This window comes from Hoplias malabaricus, chromosome 11 (assembly GCF_029633855.1).
Source record: "Hoplias malabaricus isolate fHopMal1 chromosome 11, fHopMal1.hap1, whole genome shotgun sequence".
Taxonomy (NCBI): domain Eukaryota; kingdom Metazoa; phylum Chordata; class Actinopteri; order Characiformes; family Erythrinidae; genus Hoplias; species Hoplias malabaricus.
Window position 1 is genome coordinate 20,519,258 of NC_089810.1, and position 27,709 is coordinate 20,546,966.

General features: G+C 38.8%; 1 protein-coding gene across 2 annotated transcripts in view; it reads right to left on the reverse strand.

The window, feature by feature from the left end:
• Positions 1 to 27,709, reverse strand: part of cdh13 (cadherin 13, H-cadherin (heart)) — a 508,194-nt gene that overhangs the window by 46,664 nt on the left and 433,821 nt on the right. The window lies entirely within an intron of this gene.

The window sequence follows — 27,709 nt, forward strand, 5'->3', positions numbered from 1 at the left end:
CCATCACAAAAACCTAAAACATCAGTAGTAATGTATGTTCTCTAAAACTGAGGGCAGTTGGCAGAAATGCTGGTATCTGCTTTTATGATGTATTAAGTGTGACGGCACACGTGATGTTTCTCCATTTCTGGGTGCCTGTGTTCTAATGAGTTGAGCTTACGGCGATTCTCTTCTATAAAAAGTAGCTAAGGTTTATACAGAAAGTCTCTGGTGCTAGTCGGGTTTTTGTTTTTTAAATAACTCGCTAGAAGGTCTGAAAAGTCGCTAAAGCTATCGGCAAAATCATTAAGGAGGGAGAGGAGGCAAAACGCTGTGGGCGCACACTGCCTCCCTGTGACACGTTGAAAATACCTCCTTCTTAAAGTACCAGTACTCATTATATGGGGTATTGTACCACTTTTAATAAAAAAAGTATTGAGATACTTTTCTAGTTCTTGTATACTGTTCAACACTAGTAGGTAGGTCATTTTTCTCAAGATCAGTGGTCACACTTCAATTAAGTTGAATGTGTGACATCGTACCTTCAACACTGACAAGTATTCTGCTTCTGTAAAACCAGCCATAACACCCCTCACCAGCCCTGACTTTTCTCTTGTGTCTAAAACATCTTTGGGATAGAGCTGTGCTGACCACTGCAGAAAGCACAGCAGCTGCCAGCAAACCTGTCGTCTCCTGTGCTGAAGCAAACACCTCGCTGCCTGTTGTAGATATTTTCTGTCTGTATATGACAGTGTATAATACACTGCTAGCCATGAGAAACCCTGTTTAAAGTAGGCCTATTTTCCAGAAGTAAAATGAAAATGAGTGTGTGTTGGTGTATTTTTTAACTTGGAAAATTAAGATTGGAGCTCATCTGCTAACACTAGGGATGCATTTCCGTGACAAAAAAGAGCAAACAGACTCCTGGAAATATATCCAGATTGGAAACATTATGATGCAAGTTGTAAACAGGCTATTTGAATTCACCTGGGTTTGTTGTGCCTCTGTGTTGAGGTGTGTCTATAGTGAGTGATGTCAACCTCATACCATTTTCACATCTGTGTTTCAAAAATCTGCCCCCCACTGGGTACATGATGAACAGCACCTTCATTTGAATCATAGTAAACAGTAGGAATATATTCCTCAGTGCTGCACATTAGAGTGTGCAATGTGTGTAAACTCTTCTAGCTTTCCCATGCTCCACTCAAGCCTAGCCATTATGTTCTATCTCTTACCTATTCTTCCCATTAGTATCAAATGTGTTTTTTTTCTTCCCTGTTATGCATGGTTGTAGCTACCATATTGTTACAAATTAACTGTAGATTTCCATGTTCAGCAGTTTAGTTCTATGTTCTTCTGTTTTTTGTTTTTTGGAAATCTCTTGTTTCATCTAGTCTTTATGTATGTTCACATCAGGGCTCTTACAATCATTCACGGAGTGAATTTGAAATGAAAACAAGCTTTGTTCTGCCGGACCGCCATTAGCCATTAGCCATTGTCACAGAGGTGTTTCTGGCATTTCAAAAACAGGAAAGCCCAAAATACACACCCTTGTCACCCTTCATATCAATGTCTTTGTTTACATGTTTTTTTGTGATTGTGTTGTACAGAAAGAATGAAGGGCAGGTACTAAACGCAGAAATAAAAAAAGGAGCACAAAGTTTTGTTCCTAATATATAACATCAGCATCAGTGTTTTTCTTGGTCATTTTGTTAAAAAATAAATACTAGATGATCTACCACCAAAGGCCAAATACATTTTGTTGATTTTAAACATTGCAATTGCTTATTTATTGCATGTAACTCATTAGAGTAAAACATGAGAAGTTTAATGTGGCTGTGTGCAGCTATATGGAATTTTATAAACACACTAACCACAAAATGTCTCCCCACCACAAAGACGCACACTCATGTGAAATAAGAGAAATTCAGCAGTCCTCTCTCTCTGTGAGATATAATATGTGCGTAAATGTTGCAGAGTCCTGAGCCTGTGAACTAACCAATGCCAAGCCGAGACTCTGGGCCATGTGCATAGTGTCACACCAAACACAGGCCTAGAAATATACAAACAGAGTGTGTTCCTGTCTTATTTCCTATTATTCAGCCACAGTTCTCGCTGAAGAACCTACTGTTCTTTGGTTCCAGTTGGGAACAAATTTTTTCTGGTTCACGAACGAGTTTATATCAGTGGAAACGTGCAGGGGTGCATTTCCCGTACCACGATGGAACCTAGCATTGAATTAACATGATACAATGCATCGTTAAACTAACCAATATCTGAACTCAACCAACAAAAGCATTGTACTTTGTTAGTACCAAAATAGTTTGAACAATGTTGATTTAAACCACCGTAGTCCAAACTACAATGGCTCCAGATATGTTTGGTCTGGCTTTCACAGCAGGAAACTTGCAAAGACACACATTTTGTAAAATTATGAGAAAATATGAGAGCTGTAACTGAAATTACTCATACTGTGATCATATATAATTAGCAGCAAAAAGAATAACGTTACTTGAAATAAAAATAAATGCATATTTTAAAATAAGATATATAAGAAATAACAGTGTTAATAAACAAAGATGTTTTGTAACAAAAAATAATATTTCAGTGTATTTATTATTATAAAATATAGATATTAAGTATATTAGAAAAGTTTATAAATATAACGGCTGATACATATCTGTAGTATATGCCAATTTGATACCAACTTTTTACACACACACATAAATGGTACCGTTAAACATTATGAAGAACTCATCTGCCCACCCTGCTGCCTCAACACAGAGGCCCTCACACCCAGACCCACTGGTTTTGAATCATCTGTTGCCAGTGCAGTGAATAGCTCCTCAGATTCCCAGTGTCCCCCACCCACCAGAGAGTAATTAATATATATCCTTATTTGTATTCATGTACTGGTTGTATAATGAGTAGCGTTGTTTCACTTTTATATACCTTGATCAATCCTTTCTGGATCCAAACCCTTCTATCCATTCCCTACTTCAAAAAAGGCCTGTAAATCAGCCTCACATGCTGCCCCAACTCCTCATCCTAGAGGGGGGGAACAGGAAATAGATGTATTCTGTCCAACAAGGCTCTGCAGGTGATATGTGGTGTATTCAGTGATGAATGAGTTTATAAATCTTAATCTGTTTAAAAAGACTTGATATTCCTTCAGTGAACTGAAGATAAAATAACATTCAAATCCATCTTGAAAAAGTATATTGAAGTTATTATAGCCCCAGCATATAACTAAAACCTATAATGTCTTTATTGTTTCAAGCAGGACAAGATGAGACAGACTATTGCTGAAACACTATACACACACACACACACTATACAGTACCATAATTCTACTGTGTCTTCCGTCATCGATGACGTAGTCACCGGGAGCTAAGCTTCTAACCACAGGTCTGAAGCTGTAGTTTCAACTACACAAATCAAAGACAGTGTTTGCGAACGATTGATGGAACTAAGGTTTTGAGAAACACCTGTGTGGTTTAACGATGGTTCGGACTATTCAAGTTACTGACGTAGTTACCTTGACAGTTCTGACGATGGTGTTGAGAAACACTTGCATTGCAACTGCATCGTTCAAACTATGTAAGCTACTAACGTAGGTAGCAACTACGCTATTGGGAAACGAACCCAAAAACGGTTCCAAATTTAGTTCACAAACTTGAATGTAAAATATGACTGAACTAACAGCAGACGGTGTAGAAGCACCACCTTAAGTTCTCTTTGTAAAATGGGGCTGAACTCACAGTCCTTACTCAGGCATGCACCTTTCAATGTTAGGAGTCAGTCAATCAGTCAGTCAGTAAGTGAAAATGCCTCTTCAAGGCCGTCCTGGTAGGCGGTCCAGCAAAAAAGGCATGTTTTACAGTAAATATAAGCATGTGTAGATAAGCAACCTGTTAAGTGTTTAAAATAATCACTTAAGGAGGCCATTTAAATGTACCATTCTACTACCAACACTACTATCCTACAAGATGCCAACTTGACTTCAGCAGCTTGTTTTACACAGGTCAGCCATAACATTAAGATTACCTCTTTGTTTCTACATTAATGGTCCATTCACTCTACTGACCATACTGAAACACTTTATAGTCCACCTGTTGCTTTTCATACATTGCTGGACCCCCTAGAGGACCATCTGCAAATGAGCCAAAGTTCACCTTGCCCAGTGCCATGTGTGGCCTAGAGGGGTGTGAAGCCTCTCAGCACTCAGCTGTGGAGTAATGGAACTGTAAACTTTGAGTTCCACCATTATATTTGGGATGAGTTCTAACAGTGTAAATGGTCCAGAATAAACCATCCACTATCAGCACCTGACATCACTTATGTCCTCATACTGAATGCCCTCAGATTCTCAAAGCAATTTTCTAAAATTCCCAGTACAAATAATTTTTTGTAATTGTTGGAAGAGCAGGTGTCCATAAACTTGTAACAAACTGTTTCAGGGAGGAAGACAAATTTGTCTATTTTAGTAAAAGAGAAGAAAAATAAGATCAGGTTTTATTTTAATCTCAAGTACTGGAATCAACACAATTAATTTTAGTCTATATGGCATTCAGTACCCTGCACTGAATCAGCTTCATCTCTAATGCAGTGATAGAGTCGGCCTGACACACACTGGATCATACCATTTATGTGAACACTCTCCAAACCAAACCTACCTCCCTCTGTACACACACAGCGCTCTACTCCATTAGCCTCCTCTCAAGGTCATTAATGCCTCGTTAAAAAGACATTATGCAAATTGATATCTTATCTATATGGGATACATGATAATTAGGCCTATCATAAATAAGCTGTCAAAGGCATATTCTTGTATTTGGAGAGGGAAGGCACATGGATTTACTAACTCCCATTGGCTTTTAAGTTCATATCTGTAAACCTCCATATTGTCGCTGTTGGAAACAAAACATCATAACTTTTTAGGAGAAAACTCCTAAAGATGCAATCAGTCAATCTGTCCAATCGTTCTCCTTCATGCTATGAAGCAATCATTATACTGACACCCAGTGTCATAAATGTATGAGAGACCTGTTTAAACATGACCACATTCATGTGGGGGACCCAGACTATGGAGTATAAACTTGTTCAGTACCACTTTAGAAAAATGCTATACTTATAAAGGTTTATAAATGGTTTAAAATCACTTTATTTATAGTTATTAATTATGATTTTAATACATTAATAGTTATTAATAATCGGTTATAACATATACATAGTAAGGGCAACAGTGAACTGTTGTTTGCAAAATATTGAACCCACATCTATCTACACTGTTAAACCTCTGATCTTACCAGATACTGAACATAATGTTTCTTCTACAACTTTCAGCATGAAGCCCATCAGCTTTTAACCACCAACAGTGTGTCTTTTTAGACATATGAATTTGATTAACATTCAAGGTGTTTTTAAAGTGGTATTATTTTAAAGTGGTACACCATGTTCTATTAGGGATCACAAAGCAGTTTGATTCATCATTTTATGTGATTTGCATTTAACACATTATTCATTTAACCAAATTTGGCCTAACACCGTCACTTCTTTTGAGTTCAGCAAGTTGAATTAATATTGCTATGCTAAAATATGGATTAAATCTCATAAATAACTCTCTCTCTCTCTCTCTCTGTCACACACCACACACACACACACACAGAGAGGAAGACCTTGTGGCAAAAGTCATCTATACTTTCTGCTGGCCTAGTGAAAGAGGCAGTGGAAAGGTGACTTGTCGTCTTTTCTGCTTGAGTGGTAGAATTTCTCGCTGCACTGCAAGGCAAGTCCGGATATGACCCCAAACCCCAAAACTGCGCACAGTTCTTTTTCTACCTGACATTAGCTATGATAGCTCTCCCCTGAGAAAAGCCCACAGCCAAAGAACAGAAGAGTGTACAGTTTACTCAGGAGTGGTTTTGAGCTTGTGAGTGTGTCTGAGAGTGTAAGCACTATTATTATAGCAGAGACTTTGTTTTTCTTGATTTCTCTATTGTGGTGGGGTACTATTGTGTGTCACAGTCACTAAAGCACACACTTATGAAAATGGAAATGTGGGGGGAAAAAAACAAAACAAAACAGTGAATCAATTTAGCAGGATTCATTTTGCTGCAGTAAAAAAGTTTTCATGACTGGATTAAAAAAAAGAAAAGAAAAAAGTCCAGTTATATATGTATTATGTTTTATTCAAAGAAAGAGTTTCTTATTAAAACAGGTAAAGGGTGACATAATTCACAGTTCATCCTCCTAATCAGACACAATCAGACTCCAAAATTATCTCTAAAATCAAACATCATCAGAACCACCCCCAATCGTTCTCTAAAATCAAACTCCTCGTCCATAAAAACAGGCATGATCACACTCTCTCCAAACTCATCTCTACAATCAGAGGTGATCAGACTCCCTCCAAACTCACCTCTTAAATCAGAAGTGAGCAGACCCTCTAAGGATAATCTCTAAAATCAGATGAGATTAGAGTTTGAACTGTCTATAAATTGGTCCCTTGCTCCCCTCATGTCTATCAGATGTTAGGAATAATCAAGTCTGGCTCTTTTATTCAGCCTTTCTTTTTAGTTTAATTTTGCTTCATAGTGTGTCAGGTTTAAAGAAGCCTGAGGGTGCGCAGCATGTTTACAGTGATGTGGGTGTGGTGGGTGTCTGGGACTAGAGGGCTTTCCTTCACACTGCGTACTAATGGAGACCCTGCAGTAATCGGCAGCAACAGCATGGAGTCAGGAGTGTACTAGCTGCTTCATAAATGACTTCTTCTCTCCCCAGCCAGGCCAAGCTGCAGCAATCCTGCAAAACGGGCAGAAAATATTTGTATGGGGTCTTTGTGTTCCAACACACATATAGAGGGCCACGCCATCCCACACTCACATGTACAAAGCAAAAATGCAATGCTTGGCAAGGAAACTCAACTTAAATCTTGATGATTATATATCGGTGCTAGACTGTGGGGGCAAGGTGGACGGTGGGGGTATATTGTTGTGTGTTGCGTGGGTGGGGGATTTATTGTTTGTCTTGTGAGAAGTGTCATTTTAATGGGATGCACTGTCAGAATCTCTGAATCTCCTGACACAACAAACCCAAACTCTGCTTATTCACTTGTGTCTTTGTGCACTTGTGCACTTTTCACAGCACTTAATAAATGTTGGTTGTTAATACTATAATAATATATTTTAAAAGTGTATGAATTCTCATACATTCAGTCATTCATTGTCAGTAACCGTTAGCTAGCTTAGGGTCATGGTGGGTCCAGAGCCTACCCGGAATCACTGGGCGCAAGGTGGGAACACACCTTGAAGTGGGTGCCAGTTCTTCACAGAGTGATACACTCTCACACATTCACTCACACCTACAGACACTTTTCAGTCACCAATCTACCTTCTATGTGTGTTTTTGGACAGTGGGAGGAAACTGGAGCACGCAGAGGAAACCCACACAAACACAGGGAGAACACACCAAACCCCTTACACACAGTCACCCGGAGCGGGACTTGAACCCACAACCTCCAGGTCCCTGGAGCTGTGTGACTGCGACACTACCTGCTGCGCCATCGTGCCACCCCAATTCTCATACAATTATCTCAAAATGAGAAATATCAAATATATCTGTAGCTTTAAGTGGATAACTTTTGCCAAGAGACACATAACAAACCTTTCTGCAGAAAAAAAAAAATACAAACATGTCTACATCCTCAAGTTTCCCACAAACATCCTTGGCAATTGCCCGAGCAACCTGTCAGCATCTTCATGAAGGAGTGAGGGTCCGCTGGGAGAGGAGCTAAAGCTAACAGCTCTCTCTCCATCAGAACAGCTCTCAGAGCAACAGATGGGTTTGAGGGCAGCCATTAGGATATTAGTCTCGGCCATTGAAATTCCAGCCGAGTGCGGAGTGCCGCTCTTTGCCTGCAAACGCCATAAAAGCACATCGGAATTCTCCAGCTGTAAAGAGTAGTGAGGAAGAGACGGAGAGACGGAGATAACGCCCCAGACGTAAAATGAATGAAGAGCACCTCTCTCTTTCCCTGCAACACTACCATTATTCACTCAATCTGTCCCTGTGCCTCTGTTTCACACACACACACACACACACACACACACACACACACACACACAGCAGCTGTACCTTGGTTTAAATTTCTTTCCAATGTAATTTGCAATACCTGCATGCTCTAATATCTGTATTTTGGAGGAATTCAGAATATATTTGCAGATTCTATAATACAAACATACCTAAGGAAAAGTAGTGCACCCTAAACAATGATGTTTTTAAATACAAAGACACCTAATGGGATGAATGTAACTCACTCAATCAATTTCATACATACTCATTCACTCATTCATTCAGTTGCATATACAGACATATACAGACACGTACAGTCACTTATGTACATTGTCACAAACTCATAAATAAATGCTCAGTCCTATCTATCTATCTATCTATCTATCTATTTAAATATATATATAAACAAATAAGAAGTATAAAATATTTTTTTTCTATAAAGTATAAGGTGTGAGTGAGTTTGAAGAACAATGTTTTGTTCAGATTCTCCTTGATCGCATGAATTTGTTAAATCAACAGCGCACATTATTTAAAGTCATTATTTATTAACCAGTAAAACTAGGTATTGGATGATAACCTCAAATAATACGGATTTCCACGAGGAGAGATTTGTAAAAAGTTAAAACACATTCACACACAGAATAATCACACTTAAGTTATTTGGTTTATACTAATACTGGGCATTATTTGTTTTTTACCAACACACACACACACCTATGGACACTTCTAAGTTGACAATCCACCTACTAATGTGTGTCTTTGGACTGTGGGAGGAAACCGGAGCACCCGGAAGGAACCCACGTGAACACAGGGAGAACACACTAATCCCCTCACAGACCAAACATATATATATATATATATATATATATATATATATATATATATATATATATATATATATATTTTTTTTTTTTTTATGTAATATAATAATATAATAGTGCATAATAAAGATTTTTCGTTTGATTCAGAATGTTATTTCTTTTAAATATATAATGAACATACTAAATATTGGAATATAGACTGTAACATATACATGAAGTTTTTATGTTGAAATTTTTATTTTAGGCTATAACAATTATATTTCATGATATTTTATGGCCATAAATTCAGCATTTTTACATTTTCCACACACACACTCTTTTTATGCCTAGTTTATCATGTGCACGTGCATGTGGTCAGTTCTATAGTCAGTGCTTTGAGAGACAGGTTGATGGACCGGCTGTTTGGAGTAATCTGGTAGCTGTGTCCAGTCCTCTGGGTCGGCTGGATGTCCCTCTGTAATCTGAGCCTCTGCCTCAATGCTGGACAAATTGCTAGTGTCACACCTGCACATAGTGTTTCATATAAACCTAAAGAGGTGTACAATGAAATGTACGTGAAGGGCAGGCAGGGAAATATAAATGCAGTGAACTGGTCCATCAATCAGTGGTCAGCAGTGCTTCAGTAGGATTCAGAGTCTGTCTATTAACTTCTCGTTAAAGTTTGCACTGTCACACACAGTCCATCCATCTCACTGTGATCTGTGGCCTGTTGACAGCCTTCATACACACATCCGTCACTGTCAACACACATACACACACAAACAGGTGGACCACACAGTGTGACGCTGAAAGCTCTAGGAAATAAATACAGATACGTAAACAAACACTGTTACACTCTCACAACAGACAACACACATTCCACCGCATGGGTCCTAATCGACTCGACTCTACACAGCTTGGCTCAGCACGCTTAAAGCTTGTCGCTTTTCCACTGGCAGGGCTACCCTGCGAAATGGACCCGGTGGTGTTGTGAAAACCCGTCTCTAACAGGAATCGCTGACTTTTCAAAAACCACAATAACGGCAGTGGAAAAATGAGGTGATGTTTCCTCATCATGTTTTCGCGTGTTGTTTGTGTTTTTTGGGCTGAACACAGCACTGTTCAGTTTTAATTGTTGCACATTCGGCTTTCACTGGAATTTTCCGTCAGTCACTGACCCAAGGAGCATATAAACATCTTCAAAACACCCTGAGGTAAAGTTATGAGCTGCGGTTGTGAGAAATAAATGAGAAAATTGCTGTAATTTAAGAGATTTTATAAGAAGCGTGTTTGTGCTGGATGTGAATGAGCTCTGCATTTCATGGTGTGACATGGCTCTGGCCAATCAGCGCTCTGCTAGGTGTACACGTCACCATTTAGTACCTACTCGACACGATTGGAACCCGGAGGGAGCTGGGACTGAAAACCTACCCGGTTCGAATGACCAGGTACCAGATTTGGCCAGTGGAAAAGCAAAAGGGCAGTGCCGAACCGTGCTGAGCCGAGTAGAGTCGTGTAGGTTCCATGCAGTAGAAAAGCACTAATAGAGGGTCTTGTTGGTTTTTGAGGATGAACTCTACAGGACTGAGGGTCTTTTCAGCAATCCATAGACTATAATTCTGCCATGAGATATAGTATATGCATGTCCACTGCAGCCCCAGACAAATGTTATATTGAGATATGTTCACACTGTGCATGATATTACTTGCTTTGGTGTGGGTGGGATGCACTCTCTGGCTGTATTGTGCCTTATATCTGTCAGCACAATGTCGAGTGAAGTGTTTCTGAAGCTAACAGTTGTGATTTCCATATGACCTTTGGTTCCATCTTTTTTTTCGGTGTGTGAAATGACACTGTCAGTGCAAATGAACTAGAAAAATAACATACATATCTACCATGTTGGATTTTGGTCCAAACCAAGGGAACAAATTTCAATATTTAACTTTTTATCAACTTTAAATCTCCCCATCTACTTACTTACAAACACACTAAAACCCTCCTGCATAATAAACTGAACGTTTAGAATAACATGAAGTCGCGGCAGATGTCCATTTGATTGAATGAAAAATGACTAAAATCAAATTACACCACGCTTTGGTTATCACAGTTGATATCACATCATATCTGAGTAAAAGAAAACACATTCAAAGGGATCTAAAAGCGTGTGTAGTTCAGAGCATCACTATAATAGGACAGCTCTGCTCTCAGACTCTGGCAGAGGAGCTGTGTGAGTGTGATCTATAAAGTGGGAGATCAAGCCTGTTCCCCATGCGTTTCATTAAGGAGAGAGCGGGGGGAAAATCTTCCTTCTTCTTGCTCCTCAGAGCTGCCCTTTAAGATGGGGGCCATTTCTCCGCACGTGGCCCAGTGCCAGAGCCTTTAAGTAGAGAGAGCACTGCTCACAGCACGTTCTCCTGCAAAGCAAAGATGCGACAAAGTTTGCCGAGCCGTCGATGATGTGGAGCATGTTTATATGTGTGTTCATCCAATTACAGTGAGCCTAAACAAAGAGCCAAAGCACTGAGCTCATTAAATCATCAACGCTAAATGCAAATACACTAACATTAAGACACACAGATATACAAACACATTAGTATGTATATCCACACAAACACATCTCTTTAGCACTCTTGTCCCAAGCTTTGTGTGTGAACTCACCAGCTGAATCCCAAACTGAACTGAGGTAATAGAAAGCATAGCCTGCAATTAATTTCCATAAATTATTATGCCTCAGCTATGCAAAACATAAAATCAAATTTATTATCATAATAAGGCACAAAAAGCTGCTCTTTGCATCAGTTGAAAATCATAACCCTGTAATTAACACAGAGAAAAGCAATTTATCCCTGCCTCACCGAGGCCATGCCACTCCAGCTTTTCCTCTTGGCACCTTTTGGATTGTTTTAATTATCTCAGCATATCATGGCTGCCAAACGTGTACTCCTTCCTCTCCCTGCTCCACACGCTGATATAGGGTATAGTAAAGAGCATGTTTCCACAAGAACAGCCAATGTTGCTTCTGAAAACAAAGAGGCGTGTAGCCCTGGGCCAGGTTTTAATGTTAATTGTGCCTCATTTGAATTTGTGAATTGTCTGTCCTGGCTACATTTATAGAAGGCTTTCTTCAGTCTTAGTGGTCTGACTTCCCAGCACTAAATACTGCATGTTGTAGCCATTCTTCCCTGCTATATAAAGTAGGAGTAGGCGTTATTGTCACAGGAGATACCGCTGGTTGGCTTGCAGTCCCTTATAGCCAGGTAAGGAGAAACTCCTTACTGAAGGAAAAAAGTGGCTTTGAAATTGAGGGAACACCTCGTACCCTGCAGAACCTCTCAATCTCCAATCTTCAGAGACAGCCATCATTTTGTCAGAGGCATTTTGCCGACTGCATTCATTCTTTATCGGAACAAAATGCTCTGCCAAGTGAAAAATCTCAGTTTGTTTACAACCTCCGGTGAGAGAGTTGTTTCTTGAGATTGTGAGTAGAGTATCTACAGGTTTGCCAGGCTGAAGTTTCCATTTGCCCAATGTTCCCAACTTTTTAGTTTGGAAGTTTCAGGAGTTCCTCTGAGATTTTATGTTGACTGACACAAACACACAGGGTGAGGCAAAAGTCGCAGGACACCCTTTTACCCTTTGATATGCTACATGACCAATTTCCATTAAAAAAACTTGCCCTTGAGGCAGTATGGCAGCTTTCAAGATGGCTTCACCCATTACTTGTTTCAGTATTCTGATTAAAGGGAAAGGGTCCTGCGATGTTTGAATATATATATATATATCATCAGGGAAAAGCTTCATCAATAGAATTAGACACTCAGGAGCAGGACTGAAATCTAAGTTCACCATTAGAATAAAGTATGGTAATAAAGCAAAGATGGTTTATTGCTATTCTCAGAAAGTGATGAGCCAGGGTCTATGATCTGTATAGAAAATAATGCAATAAACACAAGTGAAGGCACTGACTTACTTTATAACAGCAGAAGAACTCAGACCTGGGCTTTTTCAACAAGAGCTGTTAAGTAAGGATTTCTCCCACTTTCCCACCTCTCAAGTTGGAGATAAGGTCATTTTGCTACAATTCAGTAAGGAGTCCTCAAGTCAGCAAATTTGGATCTCTAGTGAGGTAATGTGACACAAGGCACCTAATTCTAGTGAGGTGTATGGAGTACATGGAGCAAGCAAACTGCTACTGTACTGCTGACACTGTAAAAATGTGGTAATGAGACAGGAACCTAAGGCTAAACTACACCAAAGTAGCCAAGTAAACAATCTAAAGTACACACATCTTCTACAAAACAGTATTGACCACTAGTCCTATTTATTTATAATCTTTTAAGCTTTATCTTTTTGCTTTATTACACATACCTACCTCCTATTTTATCTAACTGTACAAAAATCTAAAGCTGGGAGTCCCAATGAACAAGCTGGTGAGAAACAATGCCAGTAAATCTCACTGAAGCCAGAAATATTTTTACAAGGGACGATAAAATGTAAAAATTATGAATGAAGACTGAATGTGTGGTGTCAATGAACCGTCAAATATGTAACTGCACTATAATGTGGTAGTTATGTTCCTTCATTAAAGTTATTGAAAATGTAATCCAGTGACATAAGGGGACAGTTTATTACCCATTTCTGAGTGGATATTTAGTTACTTACCGTGCCAGTATTAGCACATACAGTGTTCAACACATACAGCAAAAACCCAAACCTAACATAAAACAGGCACAACATCCAACATGGCGTCACTGCCCATTGAAAAACATACATCTCCCAAAATGGTAACTCAAAGGAACCTTAGCAGTAATTGCTTTATAAATGAATAATGTAAAAGGGTTTAAAAAGACAAATGGATGACAAATAAAGCCATGCAAATGCTTCTGAAGGATATTAGTGGTGAGACGTTTGGAATGGGTGATAAATCTTAAGCACTGCATGATACAAGGTGTCCCAAAAGGGCAAAGATGATGACGATGCATTCATAAAATGAAGATAAAATACAATCTGGGAGAAAAAAAGTGACTGAGACTATATATGTTTTAGAACCTACCATGAAAATAAAAAGCACCACTAGTTCTAGGACTGTGAAGTTTAGAGATCAGATAAAACTATTCATCTCTATTCAGGGCCAGTCCTGCTTTGGATGTTTATATCGCTCTCTTAAGACAATACACAAATGATAAATTAGAGCATTCCTCTCTAGATATCCCAACCCTTTTGTGGCATGGTCAGCTCCAGATTGGACACAGCTGCATTTGGGGGATATAACATTCATAACTGCATGTTACACCTGAGTGCAACTGATGCAAAATATTTTTAAGTGCTAACAGTGGCCCCTTATGGAGAATCGTGAGCCTGGTAAATATGTGGGAATGAGTGAGTGTGTGTTTGAATTATAGGCAAAGTCCACAGGGTCTATCAGGTCCATTTAAAAAAATGGCAGCATACTCTGTACTGCACTTACAGTCCGATCTCTAGAATTATTACAAAGTGATCTTTAAAAACCAGCAGCTTGACTATCATGCTGGGAAATCAAATGTGTGTCTGCGACAGAGGGAAAGGAACGACCTGAGGACTGCTGAGAGTCTCTCTTTTAGATGCTCTAGGGCCATCTCTTTATTCCACTGCTGTCAAATTGCCGCATCCCAGTGTGATGACTTTGAGCCCTACACAATTTCTCCTCTCCTCTTCCTCTTTTTCTTCAGTCGTGGCAGGGGAAAAGGTAAAGCCTTTTACTACTTGGAAATTCTACAGTTTCTGCACTACTGAGACTGGCTTTGGTGCTGCCAGTGAGCTGTGTAAAAAGCGAGGAGCCATTCATTACAGGTGACAGTCAGAGCAGTGCATTATTGAAGAGGGCAAGGTGTCCTCAAGACACAAACGTAGATCAATGTATGGAGACGTATGCGCGCACACACAAGCACACACAGAGGTGTGCCTACAAAATAACAAACAACTCAGATTGTCATTATCGATTATGGTAGGGCGGATTATAATGCAGGCTAACCCTCCGATCATCATTCTCCACTAAACCCACTATTTTATACATGGTCACAAAAACTCAAGTGAAACTTAAAAATGTACTGCACCAATATAAAAAGCTGTATGGATTAACACAGTGGGGTTTGTATTCCTCATTCTGTTCCAGCAGCATTTTATGACTGCACTGAATGCTATGCAGAGACAAATTATCAGAGAAATTGAGAGATATCTGGTGATGCAATTCACGGCCCAGTCCCATATAAATCCCATGGTCTCGAAATATTCACAGACCTTATAAAACAAAATCAATTTGATGAGTGAGTGCTAGTTCTGCTAATGAAACGTGTTTTTATTGTCATTTCACAACAGTAAAACAAACTGCATCCCTGCTTTTAACCTATACATGTCAGTGATCACAAAAAAGAAATTGCATGCATCTTGATTGCCTGGTCAAATCCTGCCCATTACCGTGGGCTATAGCCAATCAGGTTTTGGTGTGATCAATAGCCATCCACAGTCAGTTTCACTGCTGGGCAAAACTACCAATTATATTTCACTATTAGTGTGCAGCATATAGAGGTAAACAAGGCAAGAGAATAGAAAATCAAAACAACTGGACTTAAAACCATTTTTCATATATATCATCATGATGATACATCACTGCTTGTTGTAATTAATTTATTAATTTATTTTAAACCAAAAATATTATGTTTGAATATTATGCAGTGAGGTTTGGGGGTGAGTTTAAGGAAATGCTGATTTGCAACTTCTATGATTGTGGGGAACCGCTGTGCTCTGGTTTGTTTATGTTCAGAAGCTCTGCCTCTTTTAAGGTGGAAAACAACTTGTTTTTAGTCACTGTTTAAACTTTCATGCGGTAAATGCTCTCCCGAATTGAGTCAGTTTCATCTACTGCAAAATATGGCCCACCTACGTCCTCAGGAAAAAACAAAAAAGGTTTAGTAGAGGTATATTGTCATTAGAGATACAATTTACACAACAGTGTAAATGTACCTTTAAAGACACATTACATTATATTCTCTAGAAGGTGAGGTGATTATTTATCTTTCATTATAGAACTGTTTAAAATTACATTATATGCGACCTGGAGGGAGAGTCACAGACACACACTATAGTGCAGTGCAGTCAGGTTTAAGTGTCTTGCTCAAAGGTGCTTCAGTTGTAGATGTTGTTTGAGGACAAAGTACTGTTCCTTCACTCCCCAGTCCCCATTTTTCTTGTCAGCTGAAGGAATTGAACGAGTGGTACCCTGGTCCTAAGCCAGTCCTAAGTATAATGATGACGTAGGAAGGCTGTGTCAATGGTTAAGCATGATGTATTACTTTAAATAAGTTGGGTACACATTCTCTGATTTATCCAGGCCACTAGATGGCAATATGTGGCAATATGGATCAGAATGAGAAGAAGTATTATTGAAGAAACTGGCTGATTGATCCCTGAAATTCATGGACAGGTTGAAGTGCGAAGTGCATGAAGTTCTTGAAGTCATACAGGCAGTAGGGCATGTCGTGATTTAAATTCCAGAGCTGTGGAGGATGTGCAGATGCAGAGTGAGGGAGCTCCTCCAGCAGCTAATGAACATGCAGCAGAGAGAGGAAGTGGAATACATGGAGGACTAAGTGACTTATCAGAAAGGTCAAGAAGGGAAGGAGCATGAGGAGAGCCATTTTAATATCAAACGAGATTTCAACATGTTCTGAATTTCATTACTTTGATAACTCCCACCATTAGCAGAGAAGAGCTCGTGCACTTGGTGAAACTGACAATGTCCAGAGACAATCCAACATCGGTGAATTTAAAGGGGAACACCTTTACTCGCTCTCATTAGCACTCAGCTCCATTTAAATATCCTCAGGTGTCTGCTGTTCAGTGAATAACACACAGAATCACGCAGGCCAAACATATGAACACACAAGTGGACATACGCATGCACTGCCTACAGATTTCCTCTGATCGTTTCAATGAGCTTTAAGTGAGAAATTATTCATAAAGACTTACAGCATGCCTTTACTATTCTAAAAACTCAAAACAAAAGTATCCCTCCATTCCTCTGTAATTGCAACAAGTACTGTAAACTTACAAGTGAGATATTAGTTACACATATACGGATTCATGCTTTATTAGTGCCAAAGAAAGCCCTTTTTGTACAGTTCATCTGTCTCGAAGGACTAGATAACCTGCCTGAGGTGGTTGAAAAGCCTCGCAGTCGCACTGCCTGTTCTTTTAAAATACATTTTTTAATAGTTACATAAAAGGATACGTCTTTTTAAATGCAATACAAAATAAAAAAAACCTTCCTGGAGAGAGAGAAGAAAAAGCACGCATCTAGCAGCAAGTGCTTTAAAGGTTCAATGCCTACAAAAATAAATGTGTGCACATGATTTATTAACTGCTCTCTGAATAATCTCATTCAACAGCCAAAATTCATAATTGAGTCTTTCCTGTTTACCTCGCTGCTGTCAGTGCCTTAAAAAAGACTATGTAAAAACATTTATTAGTTGTTCATATTAAGCCAGGAAAAACATTTTTATCAATTATTTCCATCAACACAGACCTTTACCAATTGTTAATGTTAATAGACTCCAGCTCATCCAGTATTTCTACATAAATGAAGGGTACAAATTAGCATCCTTTTGCCTTTTAAGCTGCACTCACACATGGCCTAGTTGAAATATACCATGCCAGTGTACAACTGTCTCCACTCCTCAACTCAGCTGCTGGCCTTCGCTCACACCACATTCTACTTTTTCAAACCCAAGCATGCTTAAATCATCAGGCAATGGCTTTCATTTTGAATAAGGGCACCTTTGCACAGCACTGTGGAGTTTAGGATGGTACTTTATGGCGTACTCACAATCGTTTTTTCGACAGTGACTCTCTGCTCTCTCACATGCCTTATAGATTTATCAGGAAGCTTTTTTTCTGAGGCAAATAGTCATTAATTCGACCTAATATCTCAGCAAACAATTACACCAAACCCTGCAGTAGACCCTGTACATACAGTATGTCTATGAATGGACCAGAGATATCTTTACCACTGTATGTTTACACAGTGTCCAAGAATCCAAGCATTGAGATCATGTTCACATTCTGTGCCTGGGCATATTTAGCTCTCACACAGAGGCGTACCGTGGAATACTCACCTCCTCAAATCGTCCCAGGCATGGTTCAGCACTCACCAGTAAAACAAACTGGCCTCTAGGGGTGGAACATGCCCTGGCTCAGTACGGATTGCCTAATGTGAATACACTCATTGGTGCAGTAACTGTTCTACTGGAAAGGCTTTAGACCAAATTTTGGGACATAGCTGTAAGAAATTGGTTGTATTCACCTACATAAGCATATTAGACAATTAGTTCTAGGTCACAAATATTTTTCCAACTCCATCTCGATGGCACTGGATGGTGCTCTGCCACTCCAGAGCAACCAGAGTCACACAGCTTCACAACCCAATGTTGGGGCTCCTTACTCTTTTGGCAGAAGCCTAGCACTGGGCATGGGACTTTAGGCTCATGTGCAGCTGGCCCAGAGCACCAAATTCTATTGGCTAACACTCTTTTTCTGTGATTATTCCAGCTGTGTGTGTACAACTGAACAGGGGTATCCATGAGTCCATCTTACAGTAGCTGAATACACTAATTAGAAGCACTTACTACAAACCTTGGAGCATGTGAGGCAAGGCTGATATGATTTGACAGCTGTTTACTGTAAATACTCTTCCTGGGCTCGCATAAAGAGCTGCAGTGATGGTTCCTTTTAAAATGTGAACTATTTTAGTCTGAAAAATACATTATTTCTTCTGACGTGATCTTGTTCTACAGGTTCCATCACAAGCTTTGAAAGTAGATATGCTGATCTAAGGCTGGCGTATCTCCTGCATAATGGCATACATTAGAATATGAATGACCACAAGAGATCATATACGCTCCATCAGGAGGTTTTATAAAAGACTCCAGGTCATAGCCTTTACGGTATAATACCTTCTGAGCAGACTCACCCCGCTTTGTGATCTTCAACCTGGCTTCCCTGGAATTCTTTCATCTCTCTCTCTCTCACTCATATCTCTCTCCTCCATCTTTCTTTCAGTGCTTTTAACTTCCCCATGGCTAGAAAAAGGGGAGCAGGCTCTGAATTATGAATCATGGAGACTATTTCAGACCTCATTTCTCCCGAGCGAGAGATCAGTTCAAAGATGTCCTTAAAGTGGGACTGGACCGGCGTTCACACAATGATCCACAGCAGAGTGGAAAGTTCCAGCACGATCTAGACCACTTGACCCAGACTGTCTGTAAGGACACTTGAACTGACCTTACAGCAGCTTTAAAAGTCAGGAACCATATGCCATGCTTTTGTGTGGATATTCTGTGATGATAAAGGTCACACTATCAGACTAATACAAATATTCAGAAACTGAATGTTTTAAAGAGCTGCTGCCCACTCTCTTCCCTCTTCAAAAACCAATAAGGGCAATATCAAATAGACACAAACAAAAGCCATAGCATTAATGCCTCGTGCTTGGTTCTACACTCATTGTCCATTCAATTTATCAGCTCCTTTTTCCATATATGTTCACCTCTAATCCTTTATTAGCTGTCACATAATGCTGCCAAAGAACCCTGTCCATTGAATATTTCTGGTTGGTGGACTATTTTTAGTCTAGCAGTGATGCTGATGTTTTTACAACTTTTGTTTCACTGTCTTAAGAAACAGACCTGTTCAGTGAGAGGTACAGCAGAATTACTGTACAACTGGCCCAAACTAGAATTAAGATCAGTTCTGATGAAGCAGCACATAAGGCACAGCTGAAAGGTAACAAGTTATGTCTTCGTGAGATAGAGGCAATTGCGTTTTATTGCACACACCATAAAGGTAAATGAAAGAATCCGTGTCATGCCATCCAAAGCAAATGAGAAAGCTGTTCTCTGGAGTGATGGAGCAGCATTCAATACCTCTGGGAAAAGCCAGAAGTGGCGTTTGTGATCCAGAACTAATCATCCAACAGCACTACCTGACCTCACTAAAGCCCAATTTATACTCCTGTATTGACCCTACACCATAGGCTACACGTGGACACGAACCCTATGCCATAGCCTGATGCACACATGGAGGAACAATATTTATGCAGAACCAAAGAATTACGGAAACATGAACTCAACTCCTTTCCACACACAGCAGCACATTTATAGCAAGAGATTTCCTCAGACATAGTGTGGGCTTCAGGCATGAATAAAAATTTTGAACAAAAAGTCTCTGGGGAACACCCCCCCCCAAAAAAAAAAACAAAAAACACAACAACAACTCAACGAGAAGCAAGACCACTGGTGGAAAATGTGTCTTTCCTAGCACCTCATGCAAACTCTGCTCTGTCCCAAACAATGACTTATTCCCTAAATACTGCACTTTAAAGATTTAATAAAAGGAATGCTACTACACCACTACATAGTGTACTACATAGTGTAGAGGTAGAAGTTTGAGGTTCAGCCCTAGTGGTGTGGCGGTGTAAAAAAAAAAAGACACCAACGCAGGAGTTTAAACGTTCACAACAGCATAGGGCTCTTGCGTAGCAGAAGTATACCTTGGGCTTAGTGCTCATGTGGCTGAATGCAGGTCTATTCCTCACAGCACTGTTCCAACATGTAGTGTAAAGCATTTCCAGAACAGTAGAGACTGTTGGTGCAAGAAATTGTCCACATAGATCCTGAGACATTGTGAGACATATATTAAGAACGAACAACAGTAAATCAAAATTCAGTGGAATGTGTCTTAGATAGAGATAGTTTGTACATAGGAGAATATTGTACAGAAACTGCATGCTTTAGTTTCATACAATCATTTTAAAGATGCTAATCCAAAGTCTCAGAATAAACTGCAGGCATTAGTTTTAACACGGATACATATTCAGTGAATGTCCAGATGTTTAGTGAGTTTAAGTCTTGAAAGAACAGCCATAGTTTATGATGCCATTTTCATTGTAACTATATTGTCGCTTTTCAATATAATTTTAGCTCCACTATTCTGCTGTGTGTGTTTTCGTGGCTTTCTAAGAATATCTGTGAATGAATTCCGCCACCACAGCCACTTGTGGCAATGAGAGAGCATGCACCCAGCAAGTGCTCCTATAATTCAGATCATGCCTCTATATTTGTGATTTCCCTGAGGCTAACTCTGACGCACAGCTCACCTTATCCAAAGCAAGTTTGACAGTGCAGAACAAAAGGGCTGGGAGAGAAGAAAACACTCTGAAGATCTTTTCAGCAAACATGTCAGCGCTAAAAAACTCAAGACTACCTACTGTGCGGTGAGTAGACCCAGATGTCTGCATTCCTGTCCTGGAGGAATGGCGGAGGTACAGTGAATCATTAAAGAGGTTTAGCTTACAGTCAAGTAAAATTTAAGCAAATCTGGCATTGCTAAGAGAAATTAAGTTACAGTGAAGAGAATAACAATATGGCATGTGTCTGCAGGTTTTAGTCTCAAAATTATGTTCTCAAACATAAAGTGTACAATATTAAATATGCCAGAATTTGCATGTAATATACTTTATGGACAAAGGCTTTTTTTCCGGCACCTGCTAAACCAACATTTCTTATAAAATCTTGCATATCTACAAGTAGTTTAAGCACTTCATCTTCTGGGAAGTCTTTTGACTGATTTTGAAACATTGTTGTGAGGGTTTGACTGCATTCTGCCACATTAATCAAGTCAAGTAGTGGTGTATGATGAATAGATCTAGACATTCAACCTCATCTCAAATATAAAAATATAATGAATGGTGATCAGTCCTTCCAGAGACCCCAGTTCCTCTACTCCAGAGCTCTGTGTCTGGGTTTTTCTACATTGCTTGCCATTGCTTGCCTTAAAGCTGAAGTATGAGCTGCTCCAGAGCATCACATTTTGTTTCATGTTTTATGTATGTATATTTATTAAACAGAAATGTTGGAGAAATTACTAAATCTAACTGATTTTTTATTAAAATCTAGTTTATTTTAAATTGTGTAATGAAAATGTAACATTCAAACTGGTAAGATAGCTGACATATCTTACAGGGAAATATTTTGGTGTATTTGTAATAAGCATTGATTTAAGAGATAACAGAATTACATGAATATATTGTCTAAGGATGTAGTTAAGTACAAATATACATCATATCTATTTTTCTATAACATATGGTACAATGCAGAATCCATGGGGATTTGCTCTATTTACACATTTGAACAGCTACTTATGCCAAGAGTGCATTTTGTAACTCCAAAAGGATCCACACTCCTTTTAGTAATACATACTCAAAAAGCAGTGCTGGCTTAAAGTGCTTATTCTGCACTCACTTGCATGCTTTAGTCCCTCAACATGTACATGAGAACAATATACATATCAAAAAAAAGCAAATGCCACAGGGAGCCAACAGCAAAAAATAAAACAAGCTTCCAATGAGATTCACCTCAAAGAAACATATAAAATATCAAGGAGACTACAATTCATTCATTTTTATTCCTGCATTTTTCCTCCTCCAGTTCTCTGAATATCAAACAATCAAACCCATGGCGTTTGGAGTTTCAGTCCTTTCAACACACCATCCCGGACCTGGACTCATCCAGGCTCACACTTTACAACATGGGTACATTCATTAACCACAGAAGCAGAAGAAATTATTGAGTATTATCTAGTCATTAAGCAAATGATCATTTGATTATCAACTAATGATAGTAATGATACATTGTTTTAGAGCTTAAAAGTAGCCATGACTCATTAAATTAATTAAAGTAAAACCATACAGTATTTAGTTAAGCATTTATTTTAATACTTATATTAGTACTAATATTAAAATTATATCAGTTATCAATCCACTCATTATAGACTTTTTGGGATATCTAGACATACTTACTAATAATGCTATCATTAGTTAATGTACCCTTTCTGTAATGCATTTAATTATTGTATTAATTCACAGACATCACACTAAATGGATGTGCTTTGAAAGATTGCCTAAAGTTGTGAGTGTGTGAGTGACTGAGTGTGTGTGTGTGATGCCCTGTGATACACTGCTGCTCTGTGATACTCTGGACCTACCTGACCCTGAACAGGATGATGCGGTTACAGAAAATGAATGAAACAATGAACAGCCACCTGCTCATGTCGAACATCATTTTGCAGTCACCCAGTTCTCAGAGCACTACACTTTATCTGGGCTCTTAATTGTGTATCTTTAAAAAACAATCTACATTTGACTCGCACAGAACAATGTAACCCTTCTGCTTTCTTTTCCTGAATGAATTCAACAGATTTAATGTGTACCAATTGTGAATACAGGTGCCCAGTTTTGCAAGCACTGCTTGCAAGAAATTCTCTGTAGCAGCTGTGTAGGAGCCTAAGGTCACCCTGGGGATAAAACTCTGCAGTCCTTGGCTGGTTAACAGGGGAAACTGTATTTGTTGGAGTGATAGAGTAACAACCCAATACCTGCGGGAGGAGCTGGCGTAAGTTTTGTTATCCAGAAATTCTCACGCAACATTAGTACCTGATGTCACTTATGTTCACAAAACCTTACAAATCTTCACAGCAGAATAGAAGAGCAGAGGAAACTAACTGCAGGGGGGACAAAATCTTAATCAATACCCTTCATTTCTGAAGAATTGTTGGATCAGAAGGTGCCTACAAACATAAGGCCTTAGAGTATGAATGAGCCTGTTTCTGATTAGCAGTCATGTATCTGGCCTCAAACAAAAAGCAGCTATGTCTGAAACACTGTCATGTCTGAATGAGCAGTTACTAAAGTGCTGAAACAGCAGCAATTGTACTGACACCACAAACACCAGCAACGAGGATGTATTTGCAGTTTGGCTTTTATTTATGGACTGTGTTTACTGGGATGTGAACGGTATGTTTGGAAACTATAGTTAATACAACTGTCTATGAAAAAAAAAAAAAGAAAAAAAGAAAAAAATGCCACAAACAACAACTTTAAACTTAAAATTTTAAAAAGGTTTTTAAACGTATAAACCTCATGTGAAACTCATTTCATATTGAGATTGAGTTTTTTTTTTAAATAAAGTAAACTTTTGAATCTTCCAAAGAGCAAAAGTCTTCGAGTAAATGTGAGAGTAAGGCAGCAAAGAGGACAGCGGACACGTTCCTGCTCAGCTCTGCTGCATTTCTGCACTGCCGCATCCAATCGATTGGGTCTCCTGCCGACCTCATTTTCCCCTGATATGTCATGGGCACTATTCTCTCTCTCTCTCTCTCTTTCTCTGACACTCTGTCTCAACGGTCACACAGACATATATCTCACTATACTATAAGGAGCAATCACCTGTACCGTTAATATTTAAGAAGGTAATTATTTAACATGTGTACTTTGACTAAAATACAAATCATATGACAAAGAAATTGCTTTGTAATGAGCTGAATGCAACAATTTATTCATACACACTAGGCATACTTTTTTTTAAGTATACTAGAATAAACTGTGATAAATACTATAACGTATAGATCTTTGTTCATTTTAAGTTGATAATACATAACACTATTAACTGTATGTATATAGGTATCTGTACAGAGCTACAGAAAAAAAGGCAAACAATGTGAATGACACTACTAATCGCACCCTTTATTCAGACTAACCTCTGATTAATTAGCAACTAGACTCACCTGTCTCCACCCTGTCAGTGATCACATGGTTGTAATCAGCCTATGAATGGTGGCTTTGGTGTTTATAAAGGCCAGTTTTATTCCCTGTGCTTTGTTAACAATGGAAAAGACAGGACAGCTGTCTGAACAAACCAGAAAGACTATTAGCACAAGCAGTCTAAAATGTAGAAGACCATGGCTACCTGGCTTCAACTGTATGAAATATTATCAATAAGTCTGTTGCTTATAGAACATAGAAAGGCATAAAAAAGAGCAACTGAACTCTGACAAAATTTACACAGACCAACCACAATCCTTTTTTAAAAAAACAGACAACTATGTTTGAGTGAAACAAAATGTGTTTTAAATGGGCCAGCGATGAGACTAAATTTCTAACCAATTGAAAATATGTGGGGAAAAATAGCCCTGCAAACATTTATGAGCTTGAGAGAATTGTAGTGGAACAGTGGAAGAAACTAGAAGCTGACAGGCACAAGAAGCCTAGAAGCTACAAAAAAAAAAAAAAAAAAAAAAAAAAAAAAAAAAAAAAAAACATTTAAAGGCTGTCACTGTTGCCAAAGGTTGTGTAACCAAGTAATAGAGAAGGATGCCTTCTATCTGGTCCATAATATTTTTATAACTTTATTTCTTTATGTTTCTATATGTTCAAATGATCTAATAAATTGGACAGTAATCCCAAACACAAAACACAAGCAATCCTAAAGTAAGAGAAAATAATCTGACTGTGGATCAGGTTACATATTATATTTAAATCAATAATCAGTACCTGAATACATTCTAAAGTAATATAACCATCTTAAAACTTGTGTGTTTGCTTTTACTCACTATTAGCACCAATATTCCTGATCTCAGATTAGGCCTAAACCTAAAATTTCCAGCAGTAGATCACCAGTCCTTTTGCAATTTATTCCAAGATCCAAGACTTAAGCACTGTATGGGAACCTTTCATACACACAGGGATGCAGTCGAGTAAATTGTGGTCATCAGCGAAAAAATGTTGTATGCATCAAAACGATGTTAAATTTGCATCCGCTGTAATATTAAATTACTTTAAATTTACTGACACTATGGTGTTTTAAGAGAATGAGATTTGAGCTGGAAAATGATTTAGAAACCTCCTTACATTAAGATTAACTTTGTCAGAAGAATAGATTGCAAATGTTATTGGAATGAGAGCTCCAGGGTCCTCAAAGTCTTCGTCTGGTTGCTTTCAGTGTGCAAATGAGTGCTGTTCTAACTTTCACATAGACAAAAGAAATGTAAGTGCACTCACATTTATATGGGAGGGAAAATAAAACTGCCACGTACACATCCTTCTCACATTCACTTTGAAAAATGTACATCATGCGTCATGAAGTCCCCTCACATTCATTACTTAGGTACATTGACCTGGCAGATTCATATATTTAGTTTTGAAAGAGCTTACCCACAAAAAAAAAACGCCTCACTTTCAGGATATAAAAAGTTAAATAATGGACTCCCAGATTTCAGCAGAAAGTTTGAGTGAGCAGAATTTAATGAGGAAATTCATAAACATGATGAAGATTATCTTAAAGTCCCTCGTCTTTTCCTGTCTCACTTTTCATGCTCTGTCCCCGCTTCACGTCTCCTCTCCGTGTGTCAATCTGTTGCTGTCCTTTCTTGCTCCCTGTAGCCTCAGGTGTATGCTATGGCACTTCAAAGGCCTTTTCACTGGCGAAGCGAGATCAAAAGAGGTGACGCTGCCACAGGCAGAAGACAGATTTACAGTAGAGAAAAGCGAAGGAGGAAAGTGGGTGAGAGAGAGAGAGAGAGAGAAGGAGGAAGGGAGGAATATATGAGTGAGTGAGTGAGTGAGTGTGTGTGTGTGTGTGTGTGTGTGTGAGAGAGAGAGAGAGAGAGAGAGAGAGAGGCACAGATCCAGTAGAATGATCATAGAAGAACAGTAGGGCTCACACGCATGCTCAACAAACACCACAAAATCCCAAGAGACCACTTAAACTTCCCTGATCCCATAATACATCCAGCTTACACTGAGCTCTCACCCACACCGTAACACACACATGGACATACACTCACAATGATGTAACAGCAGGGGGAAAAGGGATGAATCAGTACTGAGGTGAAATAAATTATTAGAATCATGCTTCTATTGGAACTCACAGTTCCCCTTAGGGGTTTAAAGAAGACCTTCCTGAAATTGAAAGAATTCCTTTAGAAGATGTTCTATCATTAACAAGGTGAAAGCTCTTGTTAAATTACAAATAAATAAATAAATAAACACATTTGTTTATAGACCCTTTGGGACACTAAACTTCACTGAATAAATGGATTTGTATGAAGCGTGGAAGACAGATTAATCTTGGGATTGAGAGGAAATGCAACGCAAGCTTTAAGTTATTGGATGGTGGATTCAATTTTTATGGTATGGGATTTGAAATGAAACAAGGGCTATAAGGCTAAAGGAATGGTTCTGTGTGTATAGGACTTTTAATAGCTGACTATATCAACCGTGCAGATGCTTGGTGACAAAGGACTTCCATCACTTTTTAGCTACATTAGCCAAATAGCTCCAGTGCAAAACTAAAGAAACTGAGCTAAAGGCATTGAGCATGTTTTTGCTATGCTGGGGGTAAATGAGATATGGTGTAGATTCGATTTGTTTCATTTGAAATCCCAGACATTAAATAATTTGTATCTGTTACAATATGCTCTACAGTATGCAGAGTGACCTTGTCTGTGGGCCGCAGTTGGTTCCCAAAGCTCATTGGTGCAATAGGGGAGTGAAGGTTTGCCCATCTGGTCTGATCCCAAAGAAGAGCTACTGTAGCATAACTGCTGAAAATGTTCATGCTGGCCCTGGTAAAAAGTTGTCAAAACACAATAAATCACAGCTTGATGCACATGAGGCTGAGAGTCCATGCTGATGTGCACCAATGGGCCTTTGTAAATAGCACTGTGATATGTTTACAGTCCACTCAGTATAGACACAAGTAATTTGGATCTAATAAATTTGGAGCTTTTTCTTCCCATAATGCTGTTTTTGTGAATCTTCCCTTTTCTGTGTCCAAATATTGTCAGCGTACTGTGTTCTTGAATAGCAATTAATCAATGCTATACTGTATGTATGTATGTATGCATGTATGTATGTATGTATTATTATTATTATTATTAAAGCTGTTCACTTTCAGTGTGTTTGAGTACAGTGTCCAATGACATTTATCTTT